A 12123-nucleotide genomic window follows, 5' to 3' on the forward strand; every position below is an offset into this window, starting at 1 on the left:
TTGTCACTAGGGCCTTAGTACCATAATTTCAGATTTGAATCTAATATGTTTCCATGAATATAAGTGTGTTTTAGTTTCTATCTTGCAAGTTGTATGCATCTATTACGTGTTATGATCCACAAACCCGAAGGCGACAATAATTGAGATTCACTGCGGTGATGACCGTACTATGTGTTAATGTTTCGATCCGGTTCTCTACTAAAAGGAGGTCTTAATAACCCTTAGATTTTCTTATGGACCGTGCTGCACGGAATGTTAGGACAAAAGATGTCATGCAAATTTTTATTATAAGCACATATGAATATATACAGAATACATGCCTACATTAAGTTGATGAATTGGAGTTATTGTTTATCACTCTCAGTTGTGACTGTTAAATGATGAATGTCAACCGAATAAATATCCATCGCTGATCCAGTGCCTACGCTTTCCTCAAATTGTCTTTGCTACGTTACTACCTGCTGCTGCTACAATCACTATAAAACTGCTAATGTCACTGTTATTCTTACTATTGCCATTGTTATTGTTACTATCAAACTATCATACTACTGTGCTACTAAACACCCTTGCTTCAGAGAATTACCTTTCTCTGTTGTGGTTGAATTGATAACTCAACTGCTAAGTCTCATAAGTATTCTTTGGTTCCCTATATGTCGAATCAATAAATTGGGTAAAATACTTCCCGTGACTCCCTATACTTATGGGTCAACACCGCACCAAGGTTTTGGGGAAGGTCAGCAACAAGAGGAGGTTATTTTGGGCACACTGCTACAAATAGGGGAACAATAAAATGTAGAGAATGTTCTCACTGGGTACAAAACGATGGATCCGGCTGTGTTAGCTGGTGCCGATATGAACGTGAGTGTTCACCTTTCAAATAGTGCCTCGTGCAATCAAGCTTTAATTACATAGGAGGGGCATTATAACCAACATGAATTTCTCATGCCAGTAGATAATTCAGCGTGACAAGTTCTCGTCAAACAACAATTGTCGAAAGAAACAAGCAGTGTATTAATTCTCCCGGAGGACATAAACCTGGGCAACTCTTTATCTCGTGTTCACACACTCGAGTCTTCCACGCGTGCGTAGCATCATGTGAAGTATGGTCGGTAAAAAACACCGAAACCATGTCGTCCTTTTCTGTGAGCGAGTGCCTGGCCGGTGGTGATTCCGTTGCCCAAGGCCTTCATCTTGAGAAGTAGGTAGTTGCCCAAATGGTGCCATTCTTTGTATTGTCAAAGTGGATCCTCAGATTTGTAATCTAAGAGCATCTCCAACAGCCGCGCTAAACTAGCGCCACGCCGTAAATTAGTCCGTTTTAGCGCGCGCGCAACGCGGCGGGTCGTTCCTGCGGGCGCGCATAAACGGCGCGCGTGCTATAACGAGTTAGACGCGCTGTCGGAAACACTATCCCGCGCGGTGTATTTCGGGTGCCCGCTACAGCGCGCGGCACACTCGAGCGCTCGCTCTCGCACTTCCTCTCCCACTTCCACCCTCATCCGGCCGCACCGCCGCCGCCGCCCGCGCCCCCCGGAGACCGTTCAGGCGCTTCCCCCGGCCTATCCCCGCGCCGCCGCGCTTCCGCCCCCATCCCCTCCTAGTCCCGCAGGCCCTCGCGCGCCTCCGTCGTCCGAGGAACAGCGCCCGAGCGCTCGCTGCCGCACCGCGCCCGCAAGGTGTTCGACAAAACGCCTACAAGGTATGTATTGCTCAAACTTCATTAATTTGGTGCATGTTTTGAATTGTAGTTTTTATAGTATAGTATTGAACATTGTAGATGAGTTCGTCGTAGGATTCTTCCGAAGAAGAATTTGATATGGAAGAAGAGGAGGATCTTGCAATGATTTGGAGACTTGGATTTGGCATGCATTCTTTGGAATGCCTGGATCTTTGAATGACATTAATGTTGTCAACCGGTCACCACTGATGAATAAGATTGCAAACGGTGAGTTGCCACCGGTGCAGTTTGTAGCAAATGGCCGTACGTACAACTATGACTATTATCTAGCGGATGACATCTATCCAAAGTGGCAAACCTTCGTGAAGCCGTTGAAAAAGCCGGAAGGTAAGAAAAATCTTGATTTCCACAATGCTCAGGCGGCGGCTAGAAAAGATGTGGAGAGAGCATTTGGGATTTTGCAAGCCCAATTTGCTATTGTGAGAGGACCGGCTAGATTTTGGGATAAAAAAATGCTTTGGTACATCATGCACGCTTGTGTGATTATGCACAACATGATCATCAAGTATAAGCGTGGCCAAGATTTAGACTACTCACAGTATGAGCTCTTGGGACATCCTGTGTGAGTGTGACGGAGGGCTGAAAGGGTAGCCCATTTTATTGCCTCCTATCGTGTCATTCGGCGTCCCGCAACGCACAATGAACTTCAGAATGATCTGGTTGAAGAGTGGTGGGCATGGCATGAACGACAAAAAGCATGATTTCTGCATTCGACATTGTATTGTTCATGAACTATTTGTTGTGTTTATTGCATTATTTGTTGTACTGAACGATAAACTATTTGTTTGAGTTGTAATGATAACGAAATTAAACTATTTATTGTTGATTTATTTTGTTTGTTTGATCATTTTTACTCCTCTTTTTTGAAATGTATATGTGGTTTGTGCGGCGCACGCGCGCTGTATTTTTGCGCGCTACTGGAGCGGCGCGGGCGCGCTGCATTATAGCGCGACTGCTGGAGCCAGCGCTGACGGCCGCGCTAAACCAGCCGAAGCACGCACGGCAAACAGGTTTTTTGCGCGTGGCGCATAGCGCGGCTGTTGAAGATGCTCTAAGACTATAATTACCAGGAAATATCTTCCTCATTGTGGTCAAGACGTCAGCAGCATGCCACAAGCCCACGACTTATGTGAGGACCTCCTTGGAGAGTGAATTTGGCAGGTAGCTGAAAACATGTTGATCCTTTCATGAACTAGTTGCCATATGATGAGTTCATGACCGTGCGTGTTGAAAAAAAAAACTAATCCCGAACTGAAAACTCCTAAAAAAACGGACGCTCTAATAAACTGGCCAAGGGGGAAACCCGGTGCTCAGCTCAGCTTTTTTAGGAGGTAAATACGCTAGTGGTGCTTTAACTTGCCATGGTATTCACTTTAGTGCTTGAATTTGAAAAATACACCTAACTAGTTCTAAAACTTAACACAAACGTACAAATACAGTGCTAATCCCATCCATGGACGTAAAGTGCATCCACGTGGCACCGCATATGGATGATGTGGCACTGACATAGTGTGGGGCCCAACTGTAGCTAGGAAACATAATTATTACTTGAGTACTATACTCCCTCCGTTCTTTGAAAAGTGTACTTCCAACTTTGTTGGAAAGTCAAACTTTTTTATGTTTAACCGTATTTTTACAATAATGTACCAACATTTATGCCATCAAATTAGTAACATTAGGTTCGTAATAAAATATATTTTCATCATATACCTATTTGGTTTCACAAACATTGATATATTTTTGCACAAACTCGGTCAAACATTGAGATAGTTTGACTCTCGAACAAAGTTGGAAGTACACTTTTTAAAGGACGGAGGGAATACGACTCTGTGACTAGTGGGCCCACCTGTCAGTACATTAGAAAAATTAATATGAAGAATGAAAAAGTGCAACAAACAGGAATCGAACAAGCAACCGGATGACTGCCAGCTAGTTGCGCTGGCCACTATACCAAACATGTACTCCCTCTGATCTGTTTTAGTATGCGTCTAAGTTTTTTCTATTTTTCCCGTATTGCTCTGCACGATCCTTTTTTCTCCTCGTGCTTTCCTATTCTGCCCCGCATGGTTCGCTTCGCATGCAACCAATCCTATGCATGCAGTAACTGCTCTCCTTCCTTTTCGCCTTCGTTTTCCGCTGGTGGGGGCACAAACTAAGAGACATGATACGCCGTCGAGGAGGACTAGCCAATCACGCATGCACAATCATTACAGCCTAGCCCTCCGGATGCATGCAGCTTACTCCAGCGAAGGGCAGATTAGTCCAAAAAAATTAAAACGCTGCCCTCCTTGGTATCCGGGTTTGAAGTTACACGCTCACTAAAAAGAACCGGAGGGAGTACTTATTACAAAAAATAAGGCCACTCAATTTATATGTATTTTAACTAAAGTCTTGTGCCTGTAATTTCCTGCAGCCAGTGACCCAGTTTGCACACCTTATTTTCTCAAAAAAAATGTTAAAAGCATATTACTACTAATCATAATAATAAATTTAAATTCAAATATTCATGTGTCAGTAATAATTACGTCATGCAAAAAAAATATGTATATAGAGGACCTTGATAAAATAACATACAAAAAAAATGTTCATGTAAGTTTTACAAATATTGACTTATTATTTATATTTTTTTAAAAAAATATAATAAATGAGTTTTCAAAAATATTTGTAAATTAATTATTTTTAAATATGTGAATAATTATTCAAGCCTTTGAATAACTGTACAAATATTGAAAAACAGTAATCTAAAAGAAATCAATGATTTATATTATACAAACATTGTTATAATTCATATATATTATTTCATGACTGTATATTTTAATATTCGTAAATCATTGTTAAATATAATCCATTGCTGTGTATTTTCAATGTTTGTTTTCAAACAGTTTGAAACACTCATATATTCTATTTAAAATATTATTTTCCACATAATTAGTTAATATTTCTTAAATTAAGTTTTTTTATCGCATACCTCTATATATTTATTTTGTGTGCACACTGATATTTGTGTATAATGAGGTAATTATTAATAACACATGAATATTTGAATCTAAATTTTATTATTATGATTATTATTTACATACTTTTTACTTTTAAAATAATGTGTGCAACATGGCCACTAGCTGCAGTCAATTTATGTACATAAGAGTTTTTTTGTTTAAGTACATAATATCTAAGGGACTTTTTTTGTCAACAAAATATGTTGGTTGGAGCGGGTGGCGCATGCATCGCCCAAGGCGCAGGTAGCATGTTCGATTCATGTAGTGCAGATTTTTATGTTAATTTTCCTAATTACTGAGAGGCGGCCCACTACTCGTAGAGTATAGTGCTTAAGCATTTTTGTTTCATAACTATGAATGGGCCCCACGCCATGTTAGTGACACATCAGCCATGTACATTGCCACATCGATGCATACTATGTCTACAGACAGCGTTAGCACCGTATTTGCCCGTTCATGCCAAGTTGTAGAACCAGTTCAATGTATTTTTCAATTTTAGGCACCAAAATGATCATCCATGTCAAGTTCAAGCACCACTGGTGTATTTAGCGTAGGAAACTTCATACTGCTTTCTTATTAATTTGCGTGGCGCATGCATGTGCATGTCCATGTGGTTGCCTGCTTGCGTCCCCATATCATAAGAGTCCATGTTGTGGCAGCTTAGGTCTCTGTGCTTTCTTATTAACTTTGTATGTACATACATCCATATGTATGTATGTATGTATATGATGCCAACCCAGATTGCACCTGGTACAGATCTGTGTGCAGGAATATAATAAGGCAATAAAATCAGTTGGACGATTGTATGTGCTGGCCACTCCGCCATGTTCGGATCAACCAACAATTTTTAAGGAAACAAAGACGGTGTATGCATGATTCCTCCCTGCGCTGATGAGCAACCGGACGGAGGAATTAACTGGCATGGATCACCGCCACCTTCACATGGCCTCAACGATCGACCTGCAGCTCCAACCCCGCCCCATGTGAGCTCTAGCCTATCATCCGGTGCGACGCTTAGGATGGTAGCGCTGTGTTACACTCCCCTCATATCAAAATAAGTGTCTCAACTTTGAGTTTTAGTGTAAAATTATACTAAAGCCGAGACACTTATTTTAGAACGGGGAGAATGCTTCTTTTGCACAAGCAGAAAAGAAGTTCCTATCATGTTATACTTGTTTTGTGTGAAAGTTACGTTGAATACATATGCATGTAACGGTAGCATTTGAGTTTCTGAAACTTCAGGTCGATCCCCATGTGACTGAGCTATGACATCGATCATGTACTACGACGTCTTCTTGGATCCTCCTTGCGAGCTTGGAGGTGGCCTTTCCAACAGTTCAAGAGGCAAACTAATCTGGATCTTGCACTGCACAACCACCAAAATATCGAATATTTTATTGCGTTGGATGCTAGTAGTACTCCCGTCACCTGGCTCTATGCCTGTGGCTGTGGAGCAACTATAAAACCAGCCATCAAGGCCTCGTCCAAGACGCGCTCACATTTCTACCTTTCTACCCAAAACTTTCTCCCACCACACAGACCAAGTAGCTAGCTAGGCCTAGCCGGCCGGCGTCCGGAACCATCCCGGCCGTCGGAGGAGATGGAGACGGCTATCGGTGCTGCCAACTGGCTCGTCGGCAAGGTGTTGGACAAGCTGTCCGACGACCTGGTGGACGCGTATTTGGCCAGCACCAAGCTCGGCCTCAACTCCGAGAAGGTCAAAATCAAGCTGAAGCACGTGAAAGGGCTGCTGCACGCGGCCCAAGAGAGGGACGTGAGCAGCAACCTTGGCCTGAAGAGCTTGCTGGAGAACCTGAGCAAGAAGGCCGATGAGGCTGAGGACGCGCTGGATGAGCTGCACTACTTCCTGATCCAGGATCAGCTCGATGGCACCAAGGAGGCCATGCCGGAGCTTGGTGATGGCCTCCGTGCTCATGCTCTCCATTCTCGCCATGCTGCTCGCCACACATTCGGTAACTGGCTCTCATGCTTTTCTTGCTCGCCTACACATGATGATGTTTCTGCTGCTCCTAGTGTTGTTACCATCAGTAACCATCACAATGCAACCAAGTCTGATTGTGGTAATGATGGTGGCTATGTTGCAAAGATGAAATTCAATAGAGTGGACATGTCCAAAAAAATCACGTCAGTGATAGAGGGCATACACGATCTATGTGATCCGGTCTCTGACCTGCTGAATAAAATCCCAAACCATACCACATCTACCACCGTAAAAAGGCCTCTCACGAGCTCAGTGGCTCCACCAGATAGGTTGTATGGGAGGGATGCCACCTTCGAGAAAACCATAAGTGCACTCACTGGTAGCAGATATCAGGGTGAAACACTTTCAGTTATGCCTTTTGTCGGCCCTGGGGGTATAGGAAAGACAACTTTCGCCCAACACTTGAGTAATGATAAAAGGATTGAAGAACACTTCATTGTTAGGGTCTGGGTATGTGTTTCAAATGATTTTGATGTGCTTAAGCTCACCCAGGAAGTCCTGAGTTGCATATGTGAAAATGGAAAAAAAGATGAAACCTCCAATTTGGACAAGCTTCAGAAATCGATTGCAGATAAACTGAAGTCCAAAAGATTTTTAGTTGTCCTAGATGATATATGGAGTATCAATAGTGAAACCGAGTGGAAGAAATTATTGGCCCCATTCACAAAGGGGGAAACCAATGGTAGCATGGTTCTCGTCACAACCCGGTTTCCATCTATAGCACAAAAAGTGTGCACAACAGATATAGTAGAACTGGATGGTTTGGAGCCTAATGACTTCTTGGAATTATTTGAAGCATCAATATTTGCTGGTCATAACAAACCCGGGAACTATGATGATGACTTAATTGATGTTGCAAGAGAAATTGCAAAGAAGCTAAAGGGTTCACCACTAGCAGCCAATACGGTTGGTCGGTTATTAAGGAAACACTTTAATCGGGAATATTGGATAGGAGTTCTTGAAAAGGATGAGTGGAAAAATGCAAAAGATAAGGACGATATTATGCCATCTCTAAAAATTAGCTATGATTACTTACCTTTTCATCTGAAAAAATGTTTTTCGTATTTTTCCCTCTTTTGTGAAGATTATGAGTTTACTCGTTTAGAAATGACTCAGTTTTGGACTGCCATAGGTATCCTAGATATTAATGATCAAGAAACTAAAAATTACTTCGAAGAACTACTAGAGAATGGTTTTCTCAAAAAGGTTGTTAATCCGTATAGGGAATTCTATGTGATGCATGATTTATTGCATGAACTATCTCGGAATGTTTCATATCAAGAATGTGCAAATATAAGTAGTTTCCCATTTAGTGTTGCTGACGTCCCACCATCTATTCGACACTTGTCAATCAACTTACAACGTAAATATGATGAAAGTTTTCAGGAAGAAATGGGTAAACTTAAGCACATGATAGACATTGCAAATTTGCGTTCGTTGCTGATTTTCGAATTACGTAATGAAATAGTAGCAAATATTTTAAAAGATACATTTGAAGATTTAAAGGCTGTCCGAGTTCTGTATGTAGAAATGCAAAATCCAAAATCTTTGCCAAACAACTTTCCAAACCTTTTGCACCTCCGGTACCTTAAACTCAGTTCATGCTACGATGATCCTGAAATGGATTTACCTAGCACCTTATCTGGATTTTACCACTTGAAATTCCTGGACCTCAAAGATTGGTATGGTAGTGAAAAGTTGCCTAAACACATTAGCCGCCTTGTTAATTTACACTATTTTCATTATAATCCTGATAACAAAGAACTCCATTCCAATATTTCCGAGGTTGGAAAGATGAAGTATTTACATGAGCTGAAAGAGTTCCATGTTAAGAAAGAGAGTACTGGATTTGATTTGAGAGAGCTGGGGGGGGGGGGGGGGGGGGTTGAGTGAGCTCAGAGTACTCCGCATATGCAATCTTGAAACGGTGGCTTCAAAAGGAGAAGCTTGTGCTGCCGAACTGAAGAACAAAAAGAATTTGAAAGAGCTGCAATTAGTTTGGAGTACTGAGCATCAGACCGCAGATGATGATGTTCTTGACGGTCTTCAACCACACCCTCATCTTAGGGTGCTTGGCATTATAAATCCTGGTGTTGCCCCTTGCCCTAGATGGTTGTGTGGTGACATTAGCATAAAACACCTGGAGTCTCTCCATCTAGAGGGTATATCTTGGGGTACTCTTCCACCTTTTGAGCATCTACCATACCTCTCCAACCTCGTTTTGAGTAATATTGCTAGGATGAGTGTCTTTGGGCCTCTCTTTAATGGTATTACAGAGAAAAGTTTCATGAAGTTGAAGAAAATTGAGTTTGTGAACATGAGGGAACTTGTGGAGTGGGTCGGTGAACCTAATAGCCACTTTTTTTCAAGGCTTGAAAGTATTGGATTTAGAGATTGCCCCTTGCTCTCAAGGTTTCCCTTCATGGAGTGCTCTGAGCGTTTTACCAACTTGCTTAGCCTTGCTATTGTTAAGTGCCCCAAGATTTCTCAGCTCCCCCCCATGCCTCACACCTCCACGCTGGAAAATATTACTGTGTCAAAGCGCCAGTCAGCAATACACGCAGAGATGATATATTTTGGAACACATTTGAGTATTGAAGGGTATAATGGTGATTTGGCTTTCCACAATCTGGATAAAATAGAGAGTCTGAGTATTTTCGATGCATCAAACATTTCGTTGATAGACCTCAAAAAGCTAAACTCACTGAGAAGTGTACATGTCAGCAAATACGGAAGCATGTTCTCTCCAGAACTGGATGCTAGTGTTGCCCTGCATTCAGTCCAGGAACTTGGCCTAGCAGAATTAAGTATTACAGAAGAAGTGTTTTCAAAGGTGTTTAGGTGTTTTCCAGCTCTTTGCAACCTTAGAATCATCAAATGTGAAATCCTGGAGCGTCTGCATGTGGAGGATGAAGAAGAACCATGCGACCCCACCATACGCCAATCATTTTCTGCATCGTCGGTGTTGTCTCAGGAGTCCATGGGAAGCGGTAACACCATCAAACCTTTCCCATCTTCCATCAAGGAACTTGAGATTCGCGAGGTCTCTGGCTTTAAGTCAATGGACCTACTCTCCAATCTCACATCCCTCACCAGTCTATGCCTGGAAGATTGTGAAGAATTAACAATGGATGGATTCAATCCTCTCATCACAGTCAACCTCAAGAAACTGTATGTCTTCAACAAGACTTCAGCCAAACAGAAGATCTCAATAGCAGGGGATTTGTTGTCAGAGGTAGCAAGGAGCGGATTAATGCAGGAAGGATCATTCAAATTGGAAAAACTGGAGGTGGATAGCATCTCGGGGGCTCTTGTTGCTCCCATTTGCAGCCACCTTGCTTCAACCCTCCGTTCATTAATATTCAGTCATGATATGCGAGCGGAGTCCTTCACGGAAGGGCAAGAGCAGGCGCTTCAGTTCCTTACCTCCCTCGAATTTCTGATGTTTAATGAATGCCGTGATCTGAAGTCCCTCCCAAGGTGTAATCGCCTTTCTTCTCTCACGCAATTGAGATTCTCTAAGTGTGCAATTCAATCGCTGCCACCCAAGGAGGACCTGCCCGCTTCACTGGAGAGCCTATATGGAATAAGTTGCAGTCCTGAGCTAAAAAAGACCATGAAGAAGCTGCAACGAACAGACCCATACTTCTCAACAATAGTAGATGGTATGTTACATTTAGCTCCCGCTTTTTCAATTTGAGCTGATGCCTCCTCGTATGCCTAGCCTCTGAAAACTGACTGGTTACTCATTTCAATTACAGTGTGAGTCCTTCCTGCAGCAGAGTAAGTTATGAGTCAATCTGCCGGAAGACCATCAATCTACTGGTTAGAAAATGGTAATAAACTTCTGCTCCTTAATTCATGATTCCACTCACAGTGCTCTTGTTTTTGAAGTGCCATAGTTTGCTTCTAACAGCAGTGTGTTCCGCTTTTGCTGGAACACATCAAGTCAAATTTTCCTATGTGAAATATTAAAGGTGACTAATTGTGTGATCATCTTTTTCAGAAGTAGAAGCAGATATGAAGAATCGGGAGGTGACAGTAGTTGCAGCAGCTATGGATTCTACAAACAGTGCCCTATTTTGAATGGAACTAACAGCACTATGTTAGTAGATTTTTTACCCCCTTCTAATGTTGCAAGCTTTTACATTCACAAAATAATAGTCCTTTATGTTCTTCATAATCTCAGGAACATTCCAGGTGTGTGCATGGCTATCAATTATAATTACGAGATTATAGTTCCGTGAGTGGGCCCATCACCATCGTGATGGCATTCTTCTTCTGAGGTCTCTGTTTGTTACTATTAGTCAAGCAAGAAAGGGGGTACGAAACTCGAATCGCTACATGCACCTTAGTAGACAGTTTTAATGTTTTCTACCGGTGCGGAATATGGTACTAGACCTAACATCATGCATGGGAACATTGCAGGTTCTGTACTTAACTTCCCTGGAGCATTGACCAACTTGTTCGGGCAATCACTGGCCAATTTGATAGGTCGTCTTTCACGAGACGAACAATCAATGACAATTCCACAAAGGTGAGTTAGTCATTCTTTCTGTCAAAAGATTTAGATCGTTGTGGCAGTATGCTGGCTTCTGGGAGTTGTGTGAACTCGGTTCAGTCATTCAGGTTCTCTTCATATTTTGTTCATTGTTGGGGAACCCAAACATGAAGGGAGTCATGGACTCATTGTTTCTGACTATCATGACTACTTCGGATGATAGGTGCCACAATGTGCGTCCTCTCTGGTTTGCCAAGCTTATTGATATAGTAGTAAAATCTATTATGCAGTTAACCCATGTATTATGCAGTTAACCCATGAGTGGTTGTGGCTTGTATGTGCCCACTACAATTTCGCAAGCACCCCTTCCCCCATCCTCGCCGCCGTGCTCTGTGCCATAGGGACGACGAGTGGTGGCACAACCACGTGCACTGCATCCTCTGGATACATTAAGTCACCAGCTTTCGCCGTGTCATGGATGTCCGCACGTCGCTGCCAAACATGTATTCCGAAACTTGAGACATGGTATCCTATTCTCTTGAGGACTTACGGACATATGCCGGAACATATAAGTTTTGACATATTTATTTCATATGCTTTGATGCCTTTTGATAGATTTCGATATCTCTAATTCTGCAGTTATCTCACGAAGAGCAATTACTCAAATTCTGTGGAACAATTGCAAGAGGTCTGTCAGTTGGCAATTCAGGACATAGATGTTCCATCGAAATAATACTTGCAATGGAAGATTTTCTGAAGCGGCAACTCCAAAAAGGTTATTTGGCCGTTCTGTCCGTCAAAAGTGGCAATCCTCATTACGTCCCGAGGAGGCTCGCGAAACCCTCGCCCCTCCCCGCAAGCCCCGGCCGTGCCCAGACCCCCCCCC

At 42.5% G+C, this 12123-nt stretch overlaps 1 pseudogene; it reads left to right on the forward strand.

Annotated features, from left to right (window-relative positions):
• The first annotated feature begins 6239 nt into the window (after nt 1-6239).
• Nucleotides 6240-10564, forward strand: LOC123140065 (putative disease resistance protein RGA4; annotated as a pseudogene).
• The last annotated feature ends 1559 nt before the right edge of the window (nt 10565-12123 follow it).

This window comes from Triticum aestivum, chromosome 6B, assembly GCF_018294505.1.
Source record: "Triticum aestivum cultivar Chinese Spring chromosome 6B, IWGSC CS RefSeq v2.1, whole genome shotgun sequence".
In the NCBI taxonomy this organism is placed as follows: domain Eukaryota; kingdom Viridiplantae; phylum Streptophyta; class Magnoliopsida; order Poales; family Poaceae; genus Triticum; species Triticum aestivum.